Source organism: Lithobates pipiens, unplaced genomic scaffold (assembly GCF_037356315.1).
Source record: "Lithobates pipiens isolate NorthernLeopardFrog02 unplaced genomic scaffold, aLitPip1_a1.2 Scaffold_1, whole genome shotgun sequence".
Taxonomy (NCBI): domain Eukaryota; kingdom Metazoa; phylum Chordata; class Amphibia; order Anura; family Ranidae; genus Lithobates; species Lithobates pipiens.
This window is the reverse complement of record NW_027507685.1, coordinates 62,276,692-62,300,297: the sequence shown is the minus strand read 5'-3', so window position 1 is coordinate 62,300,297 and position 23,606 is coordinate 62,276,692. Positions and strand designations below refer to the sequence as shown.

The 23,606-nt window shown below is 41.7% G+C and overlaps 24 non-coding genes across 24 annotated transcripts; 19 read left to right on the top strand and 5 right to left on the bottom strand.

Moving 5' to 3' along the window:
• Positions 1 to 313: 313 nt before the first annotated feature.
• TRNAL-CAA (transfer RNA leucine (anticodon CAA)) lies at positions 314 to 423 on the top strand. Its single transcript has 2 exons — positions 314 to 351; positions 378 to 423. It is a non-coding gene; the product is annotated as a tRNA-Leu (tRNA).
• A 962-nt stretch (positions 424 to 1,385) lies between these two features.
• Positions 1,386 to 1,495, top strand: TRNAL-CAA (transfer RNA leucine (anticodon CAA)). The gene is made up of 2 exons: positions 1,386 to 1,423; positions 1,450 to 1,495. It is a non-coding gene; the product is annotated as a tRNA-Leu (tRNA).
• Positions 1,496 to 2,455: 960 nt separating this feature from the next.
• TRNAL-CAA (transfer RNA leucine (anticodon CAA)) lies at positions 2,456 to 2,565 on the top strand. Its single transcript has 2 exons — positions 2,456 to 2,493; positions 2,520 to 2,565. It is a non-coding gene; the product is annotated as a tRNA-Leu (tRNA).
• A 960-nt stretch (positions 2,566 to 3,525) lies between these two features.
• On the top strand, positions 3,526 to 3,635 carry TRNAL-CAA (transfer RNA leucine (anticodon CAA)). Its single transcript has 2 exons — positions 3,526 to 3,563; positions 3,590 to 3,635. It is a non-coding gene; the product is annotated as a tRNA-Leu (tRNA).
• Positions 3,636 to 4,596: 961 nt separating this feature from the next.
• On the top strand, positions 4,597 to 4,706 carry TRNAL-CAA (transfer RNA leucine (anticodon CAA)). The gene is made up of 2 exons: positions 4,597 to 4,634; positions 4,661 to 4,706. It is a non-coding gene; the product is annotated as a tRNA-Leu (tRNA).
• Positions 4,707 to 5,322: 616 nt separating this feature from the next.
• TRNAR-UCG (transfer RNA arginine (anticodon UCG)) lies at positions 5,323 to 5,395 on the bottom strand. The gene has a single exon. It is a non-coding gene; the product is annotated as a tRNA-Arg (tRNA).
• Positions 5,396 to 5,667: 272 nt separating this feature from the next.
• On the top strand, positions 5,668 to 5,777 carry TRNAL-CAA (transfer RNA leucine (anticodon CAA)). Its single transcript has 2 exons — positions 5,668 to 5,705; positions 5,732 to 5,777. It is a non-coding gene; the product is annotated as a tRNA-Leu (tRNA).
• A 617-nt stretch (positions 5,778 to 6,394) lies between these two features.
• TRNAR-UCG (transfer RNA arginine (anticodon UCG)) lies at positions 6,395 to 6,467 on the bottom strand. The gene has a single exon. It is a non-coding gene; the product is annotated as a tRNA-Arg (tRNA).
• Positions 6,468 to 6,739: 272 nt separating this feature from the next.
• TRNAL-CAA (transfer RNA leucine (anticodon CAA)) lies at positions 6,740 to 6,849 on the top strand. Its single transcript has 2 exons — positions 6,740 to 6,777; positions 6,804 to 6,849. It is a non-coding gene; the product is annotated as a tRNA-Leu (tRNA).
• A 616-nt stretch (positions 6,850 to 7,465) lies between these two features.
• TRNAR-UCG (transfer RNA arginine (anticodon UCG)) lies at positions 7,466 to 7,538 on the bottom strand. The gene has a single exon. It is a non-coding gene; the product is annotated as a tRNA-Arg (tRNA).
• Positions 7,539 to 7,810: 272 nt separating this feature from the next.
• Positions 7,811 to 7,920, top strand: TRNAL-CAA (transfer RNA leucine (anticodon CAA)). Its single transcript has 2 exons — positions 7,811 to 7,848; positions 7,875 to 7,920. It is a non-coding gene; the product is annotated as a tRNA-Leu (tRNA).
• A 617-nt stretch (positions 7,921 to 8,537) lies between these two features.
• Positions 8,538 to 8,610, bottom strand: TRNAR-UCG (transfer RNA arginine (anticodon UCG)). Its single transcript has one exon. It is a non-coding gene; the product is annotated as a tRNA-Arg (tRNA).
• A 272-nt stretch (positions 8,611 to 8,882) lies between these two features.
• TRNAL-CAA (transfer RNA leucine (anticodon CAA)) lies at positions 8,883 to 8,992 on the top strand. Its single transcript has 2 exons — positions 8,883 to 8,920; positions 8,947 to 8,992. It is a non-coding gene; the product is annotated as a tRNA-Leu (tRNA).
• A 962-nt stretch (positions 8,993 to 9,954) lies between these two features.
• On the top strand, positions 9,955 to 10,064 carry TRNAL-CAA (transfer RNA leucine (anticodon CAA)). Its single transcript has 2 exons — positions 9,955 to 9,992; positions 10,019 to 10,064. It is a non-coding gene; the product is annotated as a tRNA-Leu (tRNA).
• A 962-nt stretch (positions 10,065 to 11,026) lies between these two features.
• Positions 11,027 to 11,136, top strand: TRNAL-CAA (transfer RNA leucine (anticodon CAA)). The gene is made up of 2 exons: positions 11,027 to 11,064; positions 11,091 to 11,136. It is a non-coding gene; the product is annotated as a tRNA-Leu (tRNA).
• A 3,105-nt stretch (positions 11,137 to 14,241) lies between these two features.
• Positions 14,242 to 14,351, top strand: TRNAL-CAA (transfer RNA leucine (anticodon CAA)). Its single transcript has 2 exons — positions 14,242 to 14,279; positions 14,306 to 14,351. It is a non-coding gene; the product is annotated as a tRNA-Leu (tRNA).
• A 962-nt stretch (positions 14,352 to 15,313) lies between these two features.
• Positions 15,314 to 15,423, top strand: TRNAL-CAA (transfer RNA leucine (anticodon CAA)). Its single transcript has 2 exons — positions 15,314 to 15,351; positions 15,378 to 15,423. It is a non-coding gene; the product is annotated as a tRNA-Leu (tRNA).
• A 2,033-nt stretch (positions 15,424 to 17,456) lies between these two features.
• On the top strand, positions 17,457 to 17,566 carry TRNAL-CAA (transfer RNA leucine (anticodon CAA)). Its single transcript has 2 exons — positions 17,457 to 17,494; positions 17,521 to 17,566. It is a non-coding gene; the product is annotated as a tRNA-Leu (tRNA).
• Positions 17,567 to 18,528: 962 nt separating this feature from the next.
• TRNAL-CAA (transfer RNA leucine (anticodon CAA)) lies at positions 18,529 to 18,638 on the top strand. The gene is made up of 2 exons: positions 18,529 to 18,566; positions 18,593 to 18,638. It is a non-coding gene; the product is annotated as a tRNA-Leu (tRNA).
• Positions 18,639 to 19,600: 962 nt separating this feature from the next.
• Positions 19,601 to 19,710, top strand: TRNAL-CAA (transfer RNA leucine (anticodon CAA)). Its single transcript has 2 exons — positions 19,601 to 19,638; positions 19,665 to 19,710. It is a non-coding gene; the product is annotated as a tRNA-Leu (tRNA).
• Positions 19,711 to 20,672: 962 nt separating this feature from the next.
• Positions 20,673 to 20,782, top strand: TRNAL-CAA (transfer RNA leucine (anticodon CAA)). The gene is made up of 2 exons: positions 20,673 to 20,710; positions 20,737 to 20,782. It is a non-coding gene; the product is annotated as a tRNA-Leu (tRNA).
• Positions 20,783 to 21,399: 617 nt separating this feature from the next.
• Positions 21,400 to 21,472, bottom strand: TRNAR-UCG (transfer RNA arginine (anticodon UCG)). The gene has a single exon. It is a non-coding gene; the product is annotated as a tRNA-Arg (tRNA).
• Positions 21,473 to 21,744: 272 nt separating this feature from the next.
• Positions 21,745 to 21,854, top strand: TRNAL-CAA (transfer RNA leucine (anticodon CAA)). The gene is made up of 2 exons: positions 21,745 to 21,782; positions 21,809 to 21,854. It is a non-coding gene; the product is annotated as a tRNA-Leu (tRNA).
• Positions 21,855 to 22,816: 962 nt separating this feature from the next.
• Positions 22,817 to 22,926, top strand: TRNAL-CAA (transfer RNA leucine (anticodon CAA)). Its single transcript has 2 exons — positions 22,817 to 22,854; positions 22,881 to 22,926. It is a non-coding gene; the product is annotated as a tRNA-Leu (tRNA).
• The last annotated feature ends 680 nt before the right edge of the window (positions 22,927 to 23,606 follow it).

Sequence of the window (23,606 nt, the reverse complement as noted above, 5' to 3'; positions counted from 1 at the left end):
TGATCCGAAGTCAGACGCCTTATCCATTAGGCCACACGGTCTGCCACAAGGACATGATTCTGGTTTGTGGCGCCCGGATCAACCAAACACTCGAAGATCACCTGGGACATCTTCTACTTTTTTTGCTCAAGGAGATTTGGTAGAAAGGATCTGAAATGTATGACTTGGTGCAAGGTCATGCTTTAAGAAGTGCATTTGCAAAAGGGCCTAGGTTCAGAGTGTTCATACAGCTCCTTGACAATGGTAATAGATCAATAGAGTACTACGAGTAGATGATATTTCCAGAGGAAGCCATAGCACCTCAATATGTCTTGTCAGGATGGCCGAGTGGTCTAAGGCGCCAGACTCAAGAGCTGTTTCTTCACATTGTGTGGGTGTTCTGGTCTCCAAATGGAGGCGTGGGTTCAAATCCCACTTCTGACAATCTGTTTACACATTTAGCTTGAACTACAATCACCACTCCCGCTGTGTTTTCATGCTACCATGTCACCGACAAAAAAACATGAAAAAAAATCCAAAAACTTTGCACATCCTACATAAAGATCAAATTCTTGAGGAAAATCTGCTAGACCATGCTGTTAAATCTGTCATTTAAAGTGCAACTTTAGTAGAAAAGTAAGTCCTGCTACATCTCTTCTGGTTGTCCCATTTTGCATATATACTCATGTAAAACATTAAAAAATATGGTTCTATACACTTTGAAATCCAGTAATACGCTGTTTCAACCTGCTCTGCACATACTCAGTTGCTCTCCCATTTTGGGGAAATATTTAAGTTATGACACCAGCCATTTGATGATTTGATAGTTTGGTTGAGAACACAAGCAAATGGGACAGTTATCAATCCCGGGATTCCAGGCATGTAACTGTGTTTTGAAACCCTTAAATCAATTGGTTTACTTCCACTTTATGATTTACTTCTGTTTGGAGGCTCTGGGCTTCAGCAAATTGGAAGCCTCCAGCAAGAAGCACGTTGTTATGGGTAAAGCAAGAATTTACGAGTGAAGGTCACAGGAAGGAACTGGAAAGCAGCATAGAAAACGACCACGAAGGGACTCGAACCCTCAATCTTCTGATGCGAAGTCAGACGCCTTATCCATTAGGCCACACGGTCTGCCACAAGGACATGATTCTGGTTTGTGGCGCCCGGATCAACCAAACACTCGAAGATCACCTGGGACATCTTCTACTTTTTTTGCTCAAGGAGATTTGGTAGAAAGGATCTGAAATGTATGACTTGGTGCAAGGTCATGCTTTAAGAAGTGCATTTGCAAAAGGGCCTAGGTTCAGAGTGTTCATACAGCTCCTTGACAATGGTAATAGATCAATAGAGTACTACAAGTAGATGATATTTCCAGAGGAAGCCATAGCACCTCAATATGTCTTGTCAGGATGGCCGAGTGGTCTAAGGCGCCAGACTCAAGAGCTGTTTCTTCACATTGTGTGGGTGTTCTGGTCTCCAAATGGAGGCGTGGGTTCAAATCCCACTTCTGACAATCTGTTTACACATTTAGCTTGAACTACAATCACCACTCCCGCTGTGTTTTCATGCTACCATGTCACCGACAAAAAAACATGAAAAAAAATCCAAAAACTTTGCACATCCTACATAAAGATCAAATTCTTGAGGAAAATCTGCTAGACCATGCTGTTAAATCTGTCATTTAAAGTGCAACTTTAGTAGAAAAGTAAGTCCTGCTACATCTCTTCCGGTTGTCCCATTTTGCATATATACTCATGTAAAACATTAAAAAATATGGTTCTATACACTTTGAAATCCAGTAATACGCTGTTTCAACCTGCTCTGCACATACTCAGTTGCTCTCCCATTTTAGGCATATTTAAGTTATGACACCAGCCATTTGATGATTTGATAGTTTGGTTGAGAACACAAGCAAATGGGACAGTTATTAATCCCGGGATTCCAGGCATGTAACTGTGTTTTGAAACCCTTAAATCAATTGGTTTACTTCCACTTTATGATTTACTTCTGTTTGGAGGCTCTGGGCTTCAGCAAATTGGAAGCCTCCAGCAAGAAGCACGTTGTTATGGCTAAAGCAAGAATTTACGAGTGAAGGTCACAGGAAGGAACTGGAAAGCAGCATAGAAAACGACCACGAAGGGACTCGAACCCTCAATCTTCTGATCCGAAGTCAGACGCCTTATCCATTATGCCACGCGGTCTGCCACAAGGACATGATTCTGGTTTGTGGCACCCGGATCAACCAAACACTCGAAGATCACCTGGGACATCTTCTACTTTTTTTGCTCAAGGAGATTTGGTAGAAAGGATCTGAAATGTATGACTTGGTGCAAGGTCATGCTTTAAGAAGTGCATTTGCAAAAGGGCCTAGGTTCAGAGTGTTCATACAGCTCCTTGACAATGGTAATAGATCAATAGAGTACTACGAGTAGATGATATTTCCAGAGGAAGCCATAGCACCTCAATATGTCTTGTCAGGATGGCCGAGTGGTCTAAGGCGCCAGACTCAAGAGCTGTTTCTTCACATTGTGTGGGTGTTCTGGTCTCCAAATGGAGGCGTGGGTTCAAATCCCACTTCTGACAATCTGTTTACACATTTAGCTTGAACTACAATCACCACTCCCGCTGTGTTTTCATGCTACCATGCCACCGACAAAAAAACATGAAAAAAAATCCAAAAACTTTGCACATCCTACATAAAGATCAAATTCTTGAGGAAAATCTGCTAGACCATGCTGTTAAATCTGTCATTTAAAGTGCAACTTTAGTAGAAAAGTAAGTCCTGCTACATCTCTTCCGGTTGTCCCATTTTGCATATATACTCATGTAAAACATTAAAAAATATGGTTCTATACACTTTGAAATCCAGTAATACGCTGTTTCAACCTGCTCTGCACATACTCAGTTGCTCTCCCATTTTAGGCATATTTAAGTTATGACACCAGCCATTTGATGATTTGATAGTTTGGTTGAGAACACAAGCAAATGGGACAGTTATCAATCCCGGGATTCCATGCATGTAACTGTGTTTTGAAACCCTTAAATCAATTGGTTTACTTCCACTTTATGATTTATTTCTGTTTGGAGGCTCTGGGCTTCAGCAAATTGGAAGCCTCCAGCAAGAAGCACGTTGTTATGGGTAAAGCAAGAATTTACGAGTGAAGGTCACAGGAAGGAACTGGAAAGCAGCATAGAAAACAACCACGAAGGGACTCGAACCCTCAATCTTCTGATCCGAAGTCAGACGCCTTATCCATTAGGCCACGCGGTCTGCCACAAGGACATGATTCTGGTTTGTGGCGCCCGGATCAACCAAACACTCGAAGATCACCTGGGACATCTTCTACTTTTTTTGCTCAAGGAGATTTGGTAGAAAGGATCTGAAATGTATGACTTGGTGCAAGGTCATGCTTTAAGAAGTGCATTTGCAAAAGGGCCTAGGTTCAGAGTGTTCATACAGCTCCTTGACAATGGTAATAGATCAATAGAGTACTACGAGTAGATGATATTTCCAGAGGAAGCCATAGCACCTTAATATATCTTGTCAGGATGGCCGAGTGGTCTAAGGCGCCAGACTCAAGAGCTGTTTCTTCACATTGTGTGGGTGTTCTGGTCTCCAAATGGAGGCGTGGGTTCAAATCCCACTTCTGACAATCTGTTTACACATTTAGCTTGAACTACAATCACCACTCCCGCTGTGTTTTCATGCTACCATGTCACCGACAAAAAAACATGAAAAAAAATCCAAAAACTTTGCACATCCTACATAAAGATCAAATTCTTGAGGAAAATCTGCTAGACCATGCTGTTAAATCTCTCATTTAAAGTGCAACTTTAGTCAGAAAAGTAAGTCCTGCTACATCTCTTCCGGTTGTCCCATTTTGCATATATACTCATGTAAAACATTAAAAAATATGTTTCTATACACTTTGAAATCCAGTAATACGCTGTTTCAACCTGCTCTGCACATACTCAGTTGCTCTCCCATTTTAGGCATATTTAAGTTATGACACCAGCCATTTGATGATTTGATAGTTTGGTTGAGAACACAAGCAAATGGGACAGTTATCAATCCCGGGATTCCAGGCATGTAACTGTGTTTTGAAACCCTTAAATCAATTGGTTTACTTCCACTTTATGATTTACTTCTGTTTGGAGGCTCTGGGCTTCAGCAAATTGGAAGCCTCCAGCAAGAAGCACGTTGTTATGGCTAAAGCAAGAATTTACGAGTGAAGGTCACAGGAGGGAACTGGAAAGCAGCATAGAAAACGACCACGAAGGGACTCGAACCCTCAATCTTCTGATCCGAAGTCAGACGCCTTATCCATTAGGCCACACGGTCTGCCACAAGGACATGATTCTGGTTTGTGGCGCCCGGATCAACCAAACACTCGAAGATCACCTGGGACATCTTCTACTTTTTTTGCTCAAGGAGATTGGGTAGAAAGGATCTGAAATGTATGACTTGGTGCAAGGTCATGCTTTAAGAAGTGCATTTGCAAAATGGCCTAGGTTCAGAGTGTTTATACAGCTCCTTGACAATGGTAATAGATCAATAGAGTACCACGAGTAGATGATATTTCCAGAGGAAGCCATAGCACCTCAATATATCTTGTCAGGATGGCCGAGTGGTCTAAGGCGCCAGACTCAAGAGCTGTTTCTTCACATTGTGTGGGTGTTCTGGTCTCCAAATGGAGGCGTGGGTTCAAATCCCACTTCTGACAATCTGTTTACACATTTAGCTTGAACTACAATCACCACTCCCGCTGTGTTTTCATGCTACCATGTCACCGACAAAAAAACATGAAAAAAAATCCAAAAACTTTGCACATCCTACATAAAGATCAAATTCTTGAGGAAAATCTGCTAGACCATGCTGTTAAATCTCTCATTTAAAGTGCAACTTTAGTCAGAAAAGTAAGTCCTGCTACATCTCTTCCGGTTGTCCCATTTTGCATATATACTCATGTAAAACATTAAAAAATATGCTTCTATACACTTTGAAATCCAGTAATACGCTGTTTCAACCTGCTCTGCACATACTCAGTTGCTCTCCCATTTTAGGCATATTTAAGTTATGACACCAGCCATTTGATGATTTGATAGTTTGGTTGAGAACACAAGCAAATGGGACAGTTATCAATCCCGGGATTCCAGGCATGTAACTGTGTTTTGAAACCCTTAAATCAATTGGTTTACTTCCACTTTATGATTTACTTCTGTTTGGAGGCTCTGGGCTTCAGCAAATTGGAAGCCTCCAGCAAGAAGCACGTTGTTATGGGTAAAGCAAGAATTTACGAGTGAAGGTCACAGGAAGGAACTGGAAAGCAGCATAGAAAACGACCACGAAGGGACTCGAACCCTCAATCTTCTGATCCGAAGTCAGACGCCTTATCCATTAGGCCACGCGGTCTGCCACAAGGACATGATTCTGGTTTGTGGCGCCCGGATCAACCAAACACTCGAAGATCACCTGGGACATCTTCTACTTTTTTTGCTCAAGGAGATTTGGTAGAAAGGATCTGAAATGTATGACTTGGTGCAAGGTCATGCTTTAAGAAGTGCATTTGCAAAATGGCCTAGGTTCAGAGTGTTCATACAGCTCCTTGACAATGGTAATAGATCAATAGAGTACCACGAGTAGATGATATTTCCAGAGGAAGCCATAGCACCTCAATATATCTTGTCAGGATGGCCGAGTGGTCTAAGGCGCCAGACTCAAGAGCTGTTTCTTCACATTGTGTGGGTGTTCTGGTCTCCAAATGGAGGCGTGGGTTCAAATCCCACTTCTGACAATCTGTTTACACATTTAGCTTGAACTACAATCACCACTCCCGCTGTGTTTTCATGCTACCATGTCACCGACAAAAAAACATGAAAAAAAATCCAAAAACTTTGCACATCCTACATAAAGATCAAATTCTTGAGGAAAATCTGCTAGACCATGCTGTTAAATCTGTCATTTAAAGTGCAACTTTAGTAGAAAAGTAAGTCCTGCTACATCTCTTCCGGTTGTCCCATTTTGCATATATACTCATGTAAAACATTAAAAAATATGCTTCTATACACTTTGAAATCCAGTAATACGCTGTTTCAACCTGCTCTGCACATACTCAGTTGCTCTCCCATTTTGGGGAAATATTTAAGTTATGACACCAGCCATTTGATGATTTGATAGTTTGGTTGAGAACACAAGCAAATGGGACAGTTATCAATCCCGGGATTCCAGGCATGTAACTGTGTTTTGAAACCCTTAAATCAATTGGTTTACTTCCACTTTATGATTTACTTCTGTTTGGAGGCTCTGGGCTTCAGCAAATTGGAAGCCTCCAGCAAGAAGCACGTTGTTATGGGTAAAGCAAGAATTTACGAGTGAAGGTCACAGGAAGGAACTGGAAAGCAGCATAGAAAACGACCACGAAGGGACTCGAACCCTCAATCTTCTGATCCGAAGTCAGACGCCTTATCCATTAGGCCACGCGGTCTGCCACAAGGACATGATTCTGGTTTGTGGCGCCCGGATCAACCAAACACTCGAAGATCACCTGGGACATCTTCTACTTTTTTTGCTCAAGGAGATTTGGTAGAAAGGATCTGAAATGTATGACTTGGTGCAAGGTCATGCTTTAAGAAGTGCATTTGCAAAATGGCCTGGGTTCAGAGTGTTCATACAGCTCCTTGACAATGGTAATAGATCAATAGAGTACCACGAGTAGATGATATTTCCAGAGGAAGCCATAGCACCTCAATATATCTTGTCAGGATGGCCGAGTGGTCTAAGGCGCCAGACTCAAGAGCTGTTTCTTCACGTTGTGTGGGTGTTCTGGTCTCCAAATGGAGGCGTGGGTTCAAATCCCACTTCTGACAATCTGTTTACACATTTAGCTTGAACTACAATCACCACTCCCGCTGTGTTTTCATGCTACCATGTCACCGACAAAAAAACATGAAAAAAAATCCAAAAACTTTGCACATCCTACATAAAGATCAAATTCTTGAGGAAAATCTGCTAGACCATGCTGTTAAATCTGTCATTTAAAGTGCAACTTTAGTCAGAAAAGTAAGTCCTGCTACATCTCTTCCGGTTGTCCCATTTTGCATATATACTCATGTAAAACATTAAAAAATATGCTTCTATACACTTTGAAATCCAGTAATACGCTGTTTCAACCTGCTCTGCACATACTCAGTTGCTCTCCCATTTTAGGCATATTTAAGTTATGACACCAGCCATTTGATGATTTGATAGTTTGGTTGAGAACACAAGCAAATGGGACAGTTATCAATCCCGGGATTCCAGGCATGTAACTGTGTTTTGAAACCCTTAAATCAATTGGTTTACTTCCACTTTATGATTTACTTCTGTTTGGAGGCTCTGGGCTTCAGCAAATTGGAAGCCTCCAGCAAGAAGCACGTTGTTATGGCTAAAGCAAGAATTTACGAGTGAAGGTCACAGGAAGGAACTGGAAAGCAGCATAGAAAACGACCACGAAGGGACTCGAACCCTCAATCTTCTGATCCGAAGTCAGACGCCTTATCCATTAGGCCACGCGGTCTGCCACAAAGACATGATTCTGGTTTGTGGCGCCCGGATCAACCAAACACTCGAAGATCACCTGGGACATCTTCTACTTTTTTTGCTCAAGGAGATTTGGTAGAAAGGATCTGAAATGTATGACTTGGTGCAAGGTCATGCTTTAAGAAGTGCATTTGCAAAAGGGCCTAGGTTCAGAGTGTTCATACAGCTCCTTGACAATGGTAATAGATCAATAGAGTACTACGAGTAGATGATATTTCCAGAGGAAGCCATAGCACCTCAATATATCTTGTCAGGATGGCCGAGTGGTCTAAGGCGCCAGACTCAAGAGCTGTTTCTTCACATTGTGTGGGTGTTCTGGTCTCCAAATGGAGGCGTGGGTTCAAATCCCACTTCTGACAATCTGTTTACACATTTAGCTTGAACTACAATCACCACTCCCGCTGTGTTTTCATGCTACCATGTCACCGACAAAAAAACATGAAAAAAAATCCAAAAACTTTGCACATCCTACATAAAGATCAAATTCTTGAGGAAAATCTGCTAGACCATGCTGTTAAATCTGTCATTTAAAGTGCAACTTTAGTAGAAAAGTAAGTCCTGCTACATCTCTTCCGGTTGTCCCATTTTGCATATATACTCATGTAAAACATTAAAAAATATGGTTCTATACACTTTGAAATCCAGTAATACGCTGTTTCAACCTGCTCTGCACATACTCAGTTGCTCTCCCATTTTGGGGAAATATTTAAGTTATGACACCAGCCATTTGATGATTTGATAGTTTGGTTGAGAACACAAGCAAATGGGACAGTTATCAATCCCGGGATTCCAGGCATGTAACTGTGTTTTGAAACCCTTAAATCAATTGGTTTACTTCCACTTTATGATTTACTTCTGTTTGGAGGCTCTGGGCTTCAGCAAATTGGAAGCCTCCAGCAAGAAGCACGTTGTTATGGGTAAAGCAAGAATTTACGAGTGAAGGTCACAGGAATGAACTGGAAAGCAGCATAGAAAACGACCACGAAGGGACTCGAACCCTCAATCTTCTGATCCGAAGTCAGACGCCTTATCCATTAGGCCACGCGGTCTGCCACAAGGACATGATTCTGGTTTGTGGCGCCCGGATCAACCAAACACTCGAAGATCACCTGGGACATCTTCTACTTTTTTTGCTCAAGGAGATTTGGTAGAAAGGATCTGAAATGTATGACTTGGTGCAAGGTCATGCTTTAAGAAGTGCATTTGCAAAAGGGCCTAGGTTCAGAGTGTTCATACAGCTCCTTGACAATGGTAATAGATCAATAGAGTACTACGAGTAAATGATATTTCCAGAGGAAGCCATAGCACCTCAATATATCTTGTCAGGATGGCCGAGTGGTCTAAGGCGCCAGACTCAAGAGCTGTTTCTTCACATTGTGTGGGTGTTCTGGTCTCCAAATGGAGGCGTGGGTTCAAATCCCACTTCTGACAATCTGTTTACACATTTAGCTTGAACTACAATCACCACTCCCGCTGTGTTTTCATGCTACCATGTCACCGACAAAAAAACATGAAAAAAAATCCAAAAACTTTGCACATCCTACATAAAGATCAAATTCTTGAGGAAAATCTGCTAGACCATGCTGTTAAATCTGTCATTTAAAGTGCAACTTTAGTAGAAAAGTAAGTCCTGCTACATCTCTTCCGGTTGTCCCATTTTGCATATATACTCATGTAAAACATTAAAAAATATGGTTCTATACACTTTGAAATCCAGTAATACGCTGTTTCAACCTGCTCTGCACATACTCAGTTGCTCTCCCATTTTGGGGAAATATTTAAGTTATGACACCAGCCATTTGATGATTTGATAGTTTGGTTGAGAACACAAGCAAATGGGACAGTTATCAATCCCGGGATTCCATGCATGTAACTGTGTTTTGAAACCCTTAAATCAATTGGTTTACTTCCACTTTATGATTTACTTCTGTTTGGAGGCTCTGGGCTTCAGCAAATTGGAAGCCTCCAGCAAGAAGCACGTTGTTATGGCTAAAGCAAGAATTTATGAGTGAAGGTCACAGGAAGGAACTGGAAAGCAGCATAGAAAACAACCACGAAGGGACTCGAACCTTCAATCTTCGGATCCGAAGTCAGACGCCTTATCCATTAGGCCACGCGGTCTGCCACAAGGACATGATTCTGGTTTGTGGCGCCCGGATCAACCAAACACTCGAAGATCACCTGGGACATCTTCTACTTTTTTTGCTCAAGGAGATTTGGTAGAAAGGATCTGAAATGTATGACTTGGTGCAAGGTCATGCTTTAAGAAGTGCATTTGCAAAAGGGCCTAGGTTCAGAGTGTTCATACAGCTCCTTGACAATGGTAATAGATCAATAGGGTACTACGAGTAGATGATATTTCCAGAGGAAGCCATAGCACCTCAATATATCTTGTCAGGATGGCCGAGTGGTCTAAGGCGCCAGACTCAAGAGCTGTTTCTTCACATTGTGTGGGTGTTCTGGTCTCCAAATGGAGGCGTGGGTTCAAATCCCACTTCTGACAATCTGTTTACACATTTAGCTTGAACTACAATCACCACTCCCGCTGTGTTTTCATGCTACCATGTCACCGACAAAAAAACATGAAAAAAAATCCCAAAACTTTGCACATCCTACATAAAGATCAAATTCTTGAGGAAAATCTGCTAGACCATGCTGTTAAATCTGTCATTTAAAGTGCAACTTTAGTCAGAAAAGTAAGTCCTGCTACATCTCTTCCCGGTTGTCCCATTTTGCATATATACTCATGTAAAACATTAAAAAATATGCTTCTATACACTTTGAAATCCAGTAATACGCTGTTTCAACCTGTTCTGCACATACTCAGTTGCTCTCCCATTTTAGGCATATTTAAGTTATGACACCAGCCATTTGATGATTTGATAGTTTGGTTGAGAACACAAGCAAATGGGACAGTTATCAATCCCGGGATTCCATGCATGTAACTGTGTTTTGAAACCCTTAAATCAATTGGTTTACTTCCACTTTATGATTTACTTCTGTTTGGAGGCTCTGGGCTTCAGCAAATTGGAAGCCTCCAGCAAGAAGCACGTTGTTATGGCTAAAGCAAGAATTTACGAGTGAAGGTCACAGGAAGGAACTGGAAAGCAGCATAGAAAACGACCACAAAGGGACTCGAACCCTCAATCTTCTGATCCGAAGTCAGACGCCTTATCCATTAGGCCACGCGGTCTGCCACAAAGACATGATTCTGGTTTGTGGCGCCCGGATCAACCAAACACTCGAAGATCACCTGGGACATCTTCTACTTTTTTTGCTCAAGGAGATTTGGTAGAAAGGATCTGAAATGTATGACTTGGTGCAAGGTCATGCTTTAAGAAGTGCATTTGCAAAATGGCGTAGGTTCAGAGTGTTCATACAGCTCCTTGACAATGGTAATAGATCAATAGAGTACCACGAGTAGATGATATTTCAAGAGGAAGCCATAGCACCTCAATATATCTTGTCAGGATGGCCGAGTGGTCTAAGGCGCCAGACTCAAGAGCTGTTTCTTCACATTGTGTGGGTGTTCTGGTCTCCAAATGGAGGCGTGGGTTCAAATCCCACTTCTGACAATCTGTTTACACATTTAGCTTGAACTACAATCACCACTCCCGCTGTGTTTTCATGCTACCATGTCACCGACAAAAAAACATGAAAAAAAATCCAAAAACTTTGCACATCCTACATAAAGATCAAATTCTTGAGGAAAATCTGCTAGACCATGCTGTTAAATCTGTCATTTAAAGTGCAACTTTAGTAGAAAAGTAAGTCCTGCTACATCTCGTCCGGTTGTCCCATTTTGCATATATACTCATGTAAAACATTAAAAAATATGGTTCTATACACTTTGAAATCCAGTAATACGCTGTTTCAACCTGCTCTGCACATACTCAGTTGCTCTCCCATTTTGGGGAAATATTTAAGTTATGACACCAGCCATTTGATGATTTGATAGTTTGGTTGAGAACACAAGCAAATGGGACAGTTATCAATCCCGGGATTCCATGCATGTAACTGTGTTTTGAAACCCTTAAATCAATTGGTTTACTTCCACTTTATGATTTACTTCTGTTTGGAGGCTCTGGGCTTCAGCAAATTGGAAGCCTCCAGCAAGAAGCACGTTGTTATGGCTAAAGCAAGAATTTACGAGTGAAGGTCACAGGAAGGAACTGGAAAGCAGCATAGAAAACAACCACGAAGGGACTCGAACCTTCAATCTTCGGATCCGAAGTCAGACGCCTTATCCATTAGGCCACGCGGTCTGCCACAAGTACATGATTCTGGTTTGTGGCGCCCGGATCAACCAAACACTCGAAGATCACCTGGGACATCTTCTACTTTTTTTGCTCAAGGAGATTTGGTAGAAAGGATCTGAAATGTATGACTTGGTGCAAGGTCATGCTTTAAGAAGTGCATTTGCAAAAGGGCCTAGGTTCAGAGTGTTCATACAGCTCCTTGACAATGGTAATAGATCAATAGGGTACTACGAGTAGATGATATTTCCAGAGGAAGCCATAGCACCTCAATATATCTTGTCAGGATGGCTGAGTGGTCTAAGGCGCCAGACTCAAGAGCTGTTTCTTCACATTGTGTGGGTGTTCTGGTCTCCAAATGGAGGCGTGGGTTCAAATCCCACTTCTGACAATCTGTTTACACATTTAGCTTGAACTACAATCACCACTCCCGCTGTGTTTTCATGCTACCATGTCACCGACAAAAAAACATGAAAAAAAATCCAAAAACTTTGCACATCCTACATAAAGATCAAATTCTTGAGGAAAATCTGCTAGACCATGCTGTTAAATCTCTCATTTAAAGTGCAACTTTAGTCAGAAAAGTAAGTCCTGCTACATCTCTTCCGGTTGTCCCATTTTGCATATATACTCATGTAAAACATTAAAAAATATGCTTCTATACACTTTGAAATCCAGTAATACGCTGTTTCAACCTGCTCTGCACATACTCAGTTGCTCTCCCATTTTAGGCATATTTAAGTTATGACACCAGCCATTTGATGATTTGATAGTTTGGTTGAGAACACAAGCAAATGGGACAGTTATCAATCCCGGGATTCCAGGCATGTAACTGTGTTTTGAAACCCTTAAATCAATTGGTTTACTTCCACTTTATGATTTACTTCTGTTTGGAGGCTCTGGGCTTCAGCAAATTGGAAGCCTCCAGCAAGAAGCACGTTGTTATGGGTAAAGCAAGAATTTACGAGTGAAGGTCACAGGAAGGAACTGGAAAGCAGCATAGAAAACGACCACGAAGGGACTCGAACCCTCAATCTTCTGATCTGAAGTCAGACGCCTTATCCATTAGGCCACGCGGTCTGCCACAAGGACATGATTCTGGTTTGTGGCGCCCGGATCAACCAAACACTCGAAGATCACCTGGGACATCTTCTACTTTTTTTGCTCAAGGAGATTTGGTAGAAAGGATCTGAAATGTATGACTTGGTGCAAGGTCATGCTTTAAGAAGTGCATTTGCAAAATGGCCTAGGTTCAGAGTGTTCATACAGCTCCTTGACAATGGTAATAGATCAATAGAGTACCACGAGTAGATGATATTTCCAGAGGAAGCCATAGCACCTCAATATATCTTGTCAGGATGGCCGAGTGGTCTAAGGCGCCAGACTCAAGAGCTGTTTCTTCACATTGTGTGGGTGTTCTGGTCTCCAAATGGAGGCATGGGTTCAAATCCCACTTCTGACAATCTGTTTACACATTTAGCTTGAACTACAATCACCACTCCCGCTGTGTTTTCATGCTACCATGTCACCGACAAAAAAACATGAAAAAAAATCCCAAAACTTTGCACATCCTACATAAAGATCAAATTCTTGAGGAAAATCTGCTAGACCATGCTGTTAAATCTGTCATTTAAAGTGCAACTTTAGTCAGAAAAGTAAGTCCTGCTACATCTCTTCCCGGTTGTCCCATTTTGCATATATACTCATGTAAAACATTAAAAAATATGCTTCTATACACTTTGAAATCCAGTAATACGCTGTTTCAACCTGTTCTGCACATACTCAGTTGCTCTCCCATTTTAGGCATATTTAAGTTATGACACCAGCCATTTGATGATTTGATAGTTTGGTTGAGAACACAAGCAAATGGGACAGTTATCAATCCCGGGATTCCATGCATGTAACTGTGTTTTGAAACCCTTAAATCAATTGGTTTACTTCCACTTTATGATTTACTTCTGTTTGGAGGCTCTGGGCTTCAGCAAATTGGAAGCCTCCAGCAAGAAGCACGTTGTTATGGGTAAAGCAAGAATTTACGAGTGAAGGTCACAGGAAGGAACTGGAAAGCAGCATAGAAAACGACCACAAAGGGACTCGAACCCTCAATCTTCTGATCCGAAGTCAGACGCCTTATCCATTAGGCCACGCGGTCTGCCACAAAGACATGATTCTGGTTTGTGGCGCCCGGATCAACCAAACACTCGGAGATCACCTGGGACATCTTCTACTTTTTTTGCTCAAGGAGATTTGGTAGAAAGGATCTGAAATGTATGACTTGGTGCAAGGTCATGCTTTAAGAAGTGCATTTGCAAAATGGCGTAGGTTCAGAGTGTTCATACAGCTCCTTGACAATGGTAATAGATCAATAGAGTACCACGAGTAGATGATATTTCAAGAGGAAGCCATAGCACCTCAATATATCTTGTCAGGATGGCCGAGTGGTCTAAGGCGCCAGACTCAAGAGCTGTTTCTTCACATTGTGTGGGTGTTCTGGTCTCCAAATGGAGGCGTGGGTTCAAATCCCACTTCTGACAATCTGTTTACACATTTAGCTTGAACTACAATCACCACTCCCGCTGTGTTTTCATGCTACCATGTCACCGACAAAAAAACATGAAAAAAAATCCAAAAACTTTGCACATCCTACATAAAGATCAAATTCTTGAGGAAAATCTGCTAGACCATGCTGTTAAATCTGTCATTTAAAGTGCAACTTTAGTAGAAAAGTAAGTCCTGCTACATCTCGTCCGGTTGTCCCATTTTGCATATATACTCATGTAAAACATTAAAAAATATGGTTCTATACACTTTGAAATCCAGTAATACGCTGTTTCAACCTGCTCTGCACATACTCAGTTGCTCTCCCATTTTGGGGAAATATTTAAGTTATGACACCAGCCATTTGATGATTTGATAGTTTGGTTGAGAACACAAGCAAATGGGACAGTTATCAATCCCGGGATTCCATGCATGTAACTGTGTTTTGAAACCCTTAAATCAATTGGTTTACTTCCACTTTATGATTTACTTCTGTTTGGAGGCTCTGGGCTTCAGCAAATTGGAAGCCTCCAGCAAGAAGCACGTTGTTATGGCTAAAGCAAGAATTTACGAGTGAAGGTCACAGGAAGGAACTGGAAAGCAGCATAGAAAACAACCACGAAGGGACTCGAACCTTCAATCTTCGGATCCGAAGTCAGACGCCTTATCCATTAGGCCACGCGGTCTGCCACAAGGACATGATTCTGGTTTGTGGCGCCCGGATCAACCAAACACTCGAAGATCACCTGGGACATCTTCTACTTTTTTTGCTCAAGGAGATTTGGTAGAAAGGATCTGAAATGTATGACTTGGTGCAAGGTCATGCTTTAAGAAGTGCATTTGCAAAAGGGCCTAGGTTCAGAGTGTTCATACAGCTCCTTGACAATGGTAATAGATCAATAGGGTACTACGAGTAGATGATATTTCCAGAGGAAGCCATAGCACCTCAATATATCTTGTCAGGATGGCCGAGTGGTCTAAGGCGCCAGACTCAAGAGCTGTTTCTTCACATTGTGTGGGTGTTCTGGTCTCCAAATGGAGGCGTGGGTTCAAATCCCACTTCTGACAATCTGTTTACACATTTAGCTTGAACTACAATCACCACTCCCGCTGTGTTTTCATGCTACCATGTCACCGACAAAAAAACATGAAAAAAAATCCAAAAACTTTGCACATCCTACATAAAGATCAAATTCTTGAGGAAAATCTGCTAGACCATGCTGTTAAATCTCTCATTTAAAGTGCAACTTTAGTCAGAAAAGTAAGTCCTGCTACATCTCTTCCGGTTGTCCCATTTTGCATATATACTCATGTAAAACATTAAAAAATATGCTTCTATACACTTTGAAATCCAGTAATACGCTGTTTCAACCTGCTCTGCACATACTCAGTTGCTCTCCCATTTTAGGCATATTTAAGTTATGACACCAGCCATTTGATGATTTGATAGTTTGGTTGAGAACACAAGCAAATGGGACAGTTATCAATCCCGGGATTCCAGGCATGTAACTGTGTTTTGAAACCCTTAAATCAATTGGTTTACTTCCACTTTATGATTTACTTCTGTTTGGAGGCTCTGGGCTTCAGCAAATTGGAAGCCTCCAGCAAGAAGCACGTTGTTATGGGTAAAGCAAGAATTTACGAGTGAAGGTCACAGGAAGGAACTGGAAAGCAGCATAGAAAACGACCACGAAGGGACTCGAACCCTCAATCTTCTGATCTGAAGTCAGACGCCTTATCCATTAGGCCACGCGGTCTGCCACAAGGACATGATTCTGGTTTGTGGCGCCCGGATCAACCAAACACTCGAAGATCACCTGGGACATCTTCTACTTTTTTTGCTCAAGGAGATTTGGTAGAAAGGATCTGAAATGTATGACTTGGTGCAAGGTCATGCTTTAAGAAGTGCATTTGCAAAATGGCCTAGGTTCAGAGTGTTCATACAGCTCCTTGACAATGGTAATAGATCAATAGAGTACCACGAGTAGATGATATTTCCAGAGGAAGCCATAGCACCTCAATATATCTTGTCAGGATGGCCGAGTGGTCTAAGGCGCCAGACTCAAGAGCTGTTTCTTCACATTGTGTGGGTGTTCTGGTCTCCAAATGGAGGCATGGGTTCAAATCCCACTTCTGACAATCTGTTTACACATTTAGCTTGAACTACAATCACCACTCCCGCTGTGTTTTCATGCTACCATGTCACCGACAAAAAAACATGAAAAAAAATCCCAAAACTTTGCACATCCTACATAAAGATCAAATTCTTGAGGAAAATCTGCTAGACCATGCTGTTAAATCTGTCATTTAAAGTGCAACTTTAGTCAGAAAAGTAAGTCCTGCTACATCTCTTCCCGGTTGTCCCATTTTGCATATATACTCATGTAAAACATTAAAAAATATGCTTCTATACACTTTGAAATCCAGTAATACGCTGTTTCAACCTGTTCTGCACATACTCAGTTGCTCTCCCATTTTAGGCATATTTAAGTTATGACACCAGCCATTTGATGATTTGATAGTTTGGTTGAGAACACAAGCAAATGGGACAGTTATCAATCCCGGGATTCCATGCATGTAACTGTGTTTTGAAACCCTTAAATCAATTGGTTTACTTCCACTTTATGATTTACTTCTGTTTGGAGGCTCTGGGCTTCAGCAAATTGGAAGCCTCCAGCAAGAAGCACGTTGTTATGGGTAAAGCAAGAATTTACGAGTGAAGGTCACAGGAAGGAACTGGAAAGCAGCATAGAAAACGACCACAAAGGGACTCGAACCCTCAATCTTCTGATCCGAAGTCAGACGCCTTATCCATTAGGCCACGCGGTCTGCCACAAAGACATGATTCTGGTTTGTGGCGCCCGGATCAACCAAACACTCGGAGATCACCTGGGACATCTTCTACTTTTTTTGCTCAAGGAGATTTGGTAGAAAGGATCTGAAATGTATGACTTGGTGCAAGGTCATGCTTTAAGAAGTGCATTTGCAAAATGGCGTAGGTTCAGAGTGTTCATACAGCTCCTTGACAATGGTAATAGATCAATAGAGTACCACGAGTAGATGATATTTCAAGAGGAAGCCATAGCACCTCAATATATCTTGTCAGGATGGCCGAGTGGTCTAAGGCGCCAGACTCAAGAGCTGTTTCTTCACATTGTGTGGGTGTTCTGGTCTCCAAATGGAGGCGTGGGTTCAAATCCCACTTCTGACAATCTGTTTACACATTTAGCTTGAACTACAATCACCACTCCCGCTGTGTTTTCATGCTACCATGTCACCGACAAAAAAACATGAAAAAAAATCCAAAAACTTTGCACATCCTACATAAAGATCAAATTCTTGAGGAAAATCTGCTAGACCATGCTGTTAAATCTGTCATTTAAAGTGCAACTTTAGTAGAAAAGTAAGTCCTGCTACATCTCGTCCGGTTGTCCCATTTTGCATATATACTCATGTAAAACATTAAAAAATATGGTTCTATACACTTTGAAATCCAGTAATACGCTGTTTCAACCTGCTCTGCACATACTCAGTTGCTCTCCCATTTTGGGGAAATATTTAAGTTATGACACCAGCCATTTGATGATTTGATAGTTTGGTTGAGAACACAAGCAAATGGGACAGTTATCAATCCCGGGATTCCATGCATGTAACTGTGTTTTGAAACCCTTAAATCAATTGGTTTACTTCCACTTTATGATTTACTTCTGTTTGGAGGCTCTGGGCTTCAGCAAATTGGAAGCCTCCAGCAAGAAGCACGTTGTTATGGCTAAAGCAAGAATTTACGAGTGAAGGTCACAGGAAGGAACTGGAAAGCAGCATAGAAAACAACCACGAAGGGACTCGAACCTTCAATCTTCGGATCCGAAGTCAGACGCCTTATCCATTAGGCCACGCGGTCTGCCACAAGGACATGATTCTGGTTTGTGGCGCCCGGATCAACCAAACACTCGAAGATCACCTGGGACATCTTCTACTTTTTTTGCTCAAGGAGATTTGGTAGAAAGGATCTGAAATGTATGACTTGGTGCAAGGTCATGCTTTAAGAAGTGCATTTGCAAAAGGGCCTAGGTTCAGAGTGTTCATACAGCTCCTTGACAATGGTAATAGATCAATAGGGTACTACGAGTAGATGATATTTCCAGAGGAAGCCATAGCACCTCAATATATCTTGTCAGGATGGCCGAGTGGTCTAAGGCGCCAGACTCAAGAGCTGTTTCTTCACATTGTGTGGGTGTTCTGGTCTCCAAATGGAGGCGTGGGTTCAAATCCCACTTCTGACAATCTGTTTACACATTTAGCTTGAACTACAATCACCACTCCCGCTGTGTTTTCATGCTACCATGTCACCGACAAAAAAACATGAAAAAAAATCCAAAAACTTTGCACATCCTACATAAAGATCAAATTCTTGAGGAAAATCTGCTAGACCATGCTGTTAAATCTGTCATTTAAAGTGCAACTTTAGTCAGAAAAGTAAGTCCTGCTACATCTCTTCCCGGTTGTCCCATTTTGCATATATACTCATGTAAAACATTAAAAAATATGCTTCTATACACTTTGAAATCCAGTAATACGCTGTTTCAACCTGTTCTGCACATACTCAGTTGCTCTCCCATTTTAGGCATATTTAAGTTATGACACCAGCCATTTGATGATTTGATAGTTTGGTTGAGAACACAAGCAAATGGGACAGTTATCAATCCCGGGATTCCATGCATGTAACTGTGTTTTGAAACCCTTAAATCAATTGGTTTACTTCCACTTTATGATTTACTTCTGTTTGGAGGCTCTGGGCTTCAGCAAATTGGAAGCCTCCAGCAAGAAGCACGTTGTTATGGGTAAAGCAAGAATTTACGAGTGAAGGTCACAGGAAGGAACTGGAAAGCAGCATAGAAAACGACCACAAAGGGACTCGAACCCTCAATCTTCTGATCCGAAGTCAGACGCCTTATCCATTAGGCCACGCGGTCTGCCACAAAGACATGATTCTGGTTTGTGGCGCCCGGATCAACCAAACACTCGAAGATCACCTGGGACATCTTCTACTTTTTTTGCTCAAGGAGATTTGGTAGAAAGGATCTGAAATGTATGACTTGGTGCAAGGTCATGCTTTAAGAAGTGCATTTGCAAAATGGCCTAGGTTCAGAGTGTTCATACAGCTCCTTGACAATGGTAATAGATCAATAGAGTACCACGAGTAGATGATATTTCAAGAGGAAGCCATAGCACCTCAATATATCTTGTCAGGATGGCCGAGTGGTCTAAGGCGCCAGACTCAAGAGCTGTTTCTTCACATTGTGTGGGTGTTCTGGTCTCCAAATGGAGGCGTGGGTTCAAATCCCACTTCTGACAATCTGTTTACACATTTAGCTTGAACTACAATCACCACTCCCGCTGTGTTTTCATGCTACCATGTCACCGACAAAAAAACATGAAAAAAAATCCAAAAACTTTGCACATCCTACATAAAGATCAAATTCTTGAGGAAAATCTGCTAGACCATGCTGTTAAATCTGTCATTTAAAGTGCAACTTTAGTAGAAAAGTAAGTCCTGCTACATCTCTTCCGGTTGTCCCATTTTGCATATATACTCATGTAAAACATTAAAAAATATGGTTCTATACACTTTGAAATCCAGTAATACGCTGTTTCAACCTGCTCTGCACATACTCAGTTGCTCTCCCATTTTGGGGAAATATTTAAGTTATGACACCAGCCATTTGATGATTTGATAGTTTGGTTGAGAACACAAGCAAATGGGACAGTTATCAATCCCGGGATTCCATGCATGTAACTGTGTTTTGAAACCCTTAAATCAATTGGTTTACTTCCACTTTATGATTTACTTCTGTTTGGAGGCTCTGGGCTTCAGGAAATTGGAAGCCTCCAGCAAGAAGCACGTTGTTATGGCTAAAGCAAGAATTTACGAGTGAAGGTCACAGGAAGGAACTGGAAAGCAGCATAGAAAACAACCACGAAGGGACTCGAACCTTCAATCTTCGGATCCGAAGTCAGACGCCTTATCCATTAGGCCACGCGGTCTGCCACAAGGACATGATTCTGGTTTGTGGCGCCCGGATCAACCAAACACTCGAAGATCACCTGGGACATCTTCTACTTTTTTTGCTCAAGGAGATTTGGTAGAAAGGATCTGAAATGTATGACTTGGTGCAAGGTCATGCTTTAAGAAGTGCATTTGCAAAAGGGCCTAGGTTCAGAGTGTTCATACAGCTCCTTGACAATGGTAATAGATCAATAGGGTACTACGAGTAGATGATATTTCCAGAGGAAGCCATAGCACCTCAATATATCTTGTCAGGATGGCCGAGTGGTCTAAGGCGCCAGACTCAAGAGCTGTTTCTTCACATTGTGTGGGTGTTCTGGTCTCCAAATGGAGGCGTGGGTTCAAATCCCACTTCTGACAATCTGTTTACACATTTAGCTTGAACTACAATCACCACTCCCGCTGTGTTTTCATGCTACCATGTCACCGACAAAAAAACATGAAAAAAAATCCAAAAACTTTGCACATCCTACATAAAGATCAAATTCTTGAGGAAAATCTGCTAGACCATGCTGTTAAATCTGTCATTTAAAGTGCAACTTTAGTCAGAAAAGTAAGTCCTGCTACATCTCTTCCCGGTTGTCCCATTTTGCATATATACTCATGTAAAACATTAAAAAATATGCTTCTATACACTTTGAAATCCAGTAATACGCTGTTTCAACCTGTTCTGCACATACTCAGTTGCTCTCCCATTTTAGGCATATTTAAGTTATGACACCAGCCATTTGATGATTTGATAGTTTGGTTGAGAACACAAGCAAATGGGACAGTTATCAATCCCGGGATTCCATGCATGTAACTGTGTTTTGAAACCCTTAAATCAATTGGTTTACTTCCACTTTATGATTTACTTCTGTTTGGAGGCTCTGGGCTTCAGCAAATTGGAAGCCTCCAGCAAGAAGCACGTTGTTATGGCTAAAGCAAGAATTTACGAGTGAAGGTCACAGGAAGGAACTGGAAAGCAGCATAGAAAACGACCACGAAGGGACTCGAACCCTCAACCTTCTGATCCGAAGTCAGACGCCTTATCCATTAGGCCACGCGGTCTGCCACAAAGACATGATTCTGGTTTGTGGCGCCCGGATCAACCAAACACTCGAAGATCACCTGGGACATCTTCTACTTTTTTTGCTCAAGGAGATTTGGTAGAAAGGATCTGAAATGTATGACTTGGTGCAAGGTCATGCTTTAAGAAGTGCATTTGCAAAATGGCGTAGGTTCAGAGTGTTCATACAGCTCCTTGACAATGGTAATAGATCAATAGAGTACCACGAGTAGATGATATTTCAAGAGGAAGCCATAGCACCTCAATATATCTTGTCAGGATGGCCGAGTGGTCTAAGGCGCCAGACTCAAGAGCTGTTTCTTCACATTGTGTGGGTGTTCTGGTCTCCAAATGGAGGCGTGGGTTCAAATCCCACTTCTGACAATCTGTTTACACATTTAGCTTGAACTACAATCACCACTCCCGCTGTGTTTTCATGCTACCATGTCACCGACAAAAAAACATGAAAAAAAATCCAAAAACTTTGCACATCCTACATAAAGATCAAATTCTTGAGGAAAATCTGCTAGACCATGCTGTTAAATCTGTCATTTAAAGTGCAACTTTAGTAGAAAAGTAAGTCCTGCTACATCTCTTCCGGTTGTCCCATTTTGCATATATACTCATGTAAAACATTAAAAAATATGGTTCTATACACTTTGAAATCCAGTAATACGCTGTTTCAACCTGCTCTGCACATACTCAGTTGCTCTCCCATTTTGGGGAAATATTTAAGTTATGACACCAGCCATTTGATGATTTGATAGTTTGGTTGAGAACACAAGCAAATGGGACAGTTATCAATCCCGGGATTCCATGCATGTAACTGTGTTTTGAAACCCTTAAATCAATTGGTTTACTTCCACTTTATGATTTACTTCTGTTTGGAGGCTCTGGGCTTCAGGAAATTGGAAGCCTCCAGCAAGAAGCACGTTGTTATGGCTAAAGCAAGAATTTACGAGTGAAGGTCACAGGAAGGAACTGGAAAGCTGCATAGAAAACAACCACGAAGGGACTCGAACCTTCAATCTTCGGATCCGAAGTCAGACGCCTTATCCATTAGGCCACGCGGTCTGCCACAAGGACATGATTCTGGTTTGTGGCGCCCGGATCAACCAAACACTCGAAGATCACCTGGGACATCTTCTACTTTTTTTGCTCAAGGAGATTTGGTAGAAAGGATCTGAAATGTATGACTTGGTGCAAGGTCATGCTTTAAGAAGTGCATTTGCAAAAGGGCCTAGGTTCAGAGTGTTCATACAGCTCCTTGACAATGGTAATAGATCAATAGGGTACTACGAGTAGATGATATTTCCAGAGGAAGCCATAGCACCTCAATATATCTTGTCAGGATGGCCGAGTGGTCTAAGGCGCCAGACTCAAGAGCTGTTTCTTCACATTGTGTGGGTGTTCTGGTCTCCAAATGGAGGCGTGGGTTCAAATCCCACTTCTGACAATCTGTTTACACATTTAGCTTGAACTACAATCACCACTCCCGCTGTGTTTTCATGCTACCATGTCACCGACAAAAAAACATGAAAAAAAATCCAAAAACTTTGCACATCCTACATAAAGATCAAATTCTTGAGGAAAATCTGCTAGACCATGCTGTTAAATCTGTCATTTAAAGTGCAACTTTAGTCAGAAAAGTAAGTCCTGCTACATCTCTTCCGGTTGTCCCATTTTGCATATATACTCATGTAAAACATTAAAAAATATGCTTCTATACACTTTGAAATCCAGTAATACGCTGTTTCAACCTGCTCTGCACATACTCAGTTGCTCTCCCATTTTAGGCATATTTAAGTTATGACACCAGCCATTTGATGATTTGATAGTTTGGTTGAGAACACAAGCAAATGGGACAGTTATCAATCCCGGGATTCCAGGCATGTAACTGTGTTTTGAAACCCTTAAATCAATTGGTTTACTTCCACTTTATGATTTACTTCTGTTTTAAGGCTCTGGGCTTCAGCAAATTGGAAGCCTCCAGCAAGAAGCACGTTGTTATGGGTAAAGCAAGAATTTACGAGTGAAGGTCACAGGAAGGAACTGGAAAGCAGCATAGAAAACAACCACGAAGGGACTCGAACCCTCAATCTTCTGATCCGAAGTCAGTCGCCTTATCCATTAGGC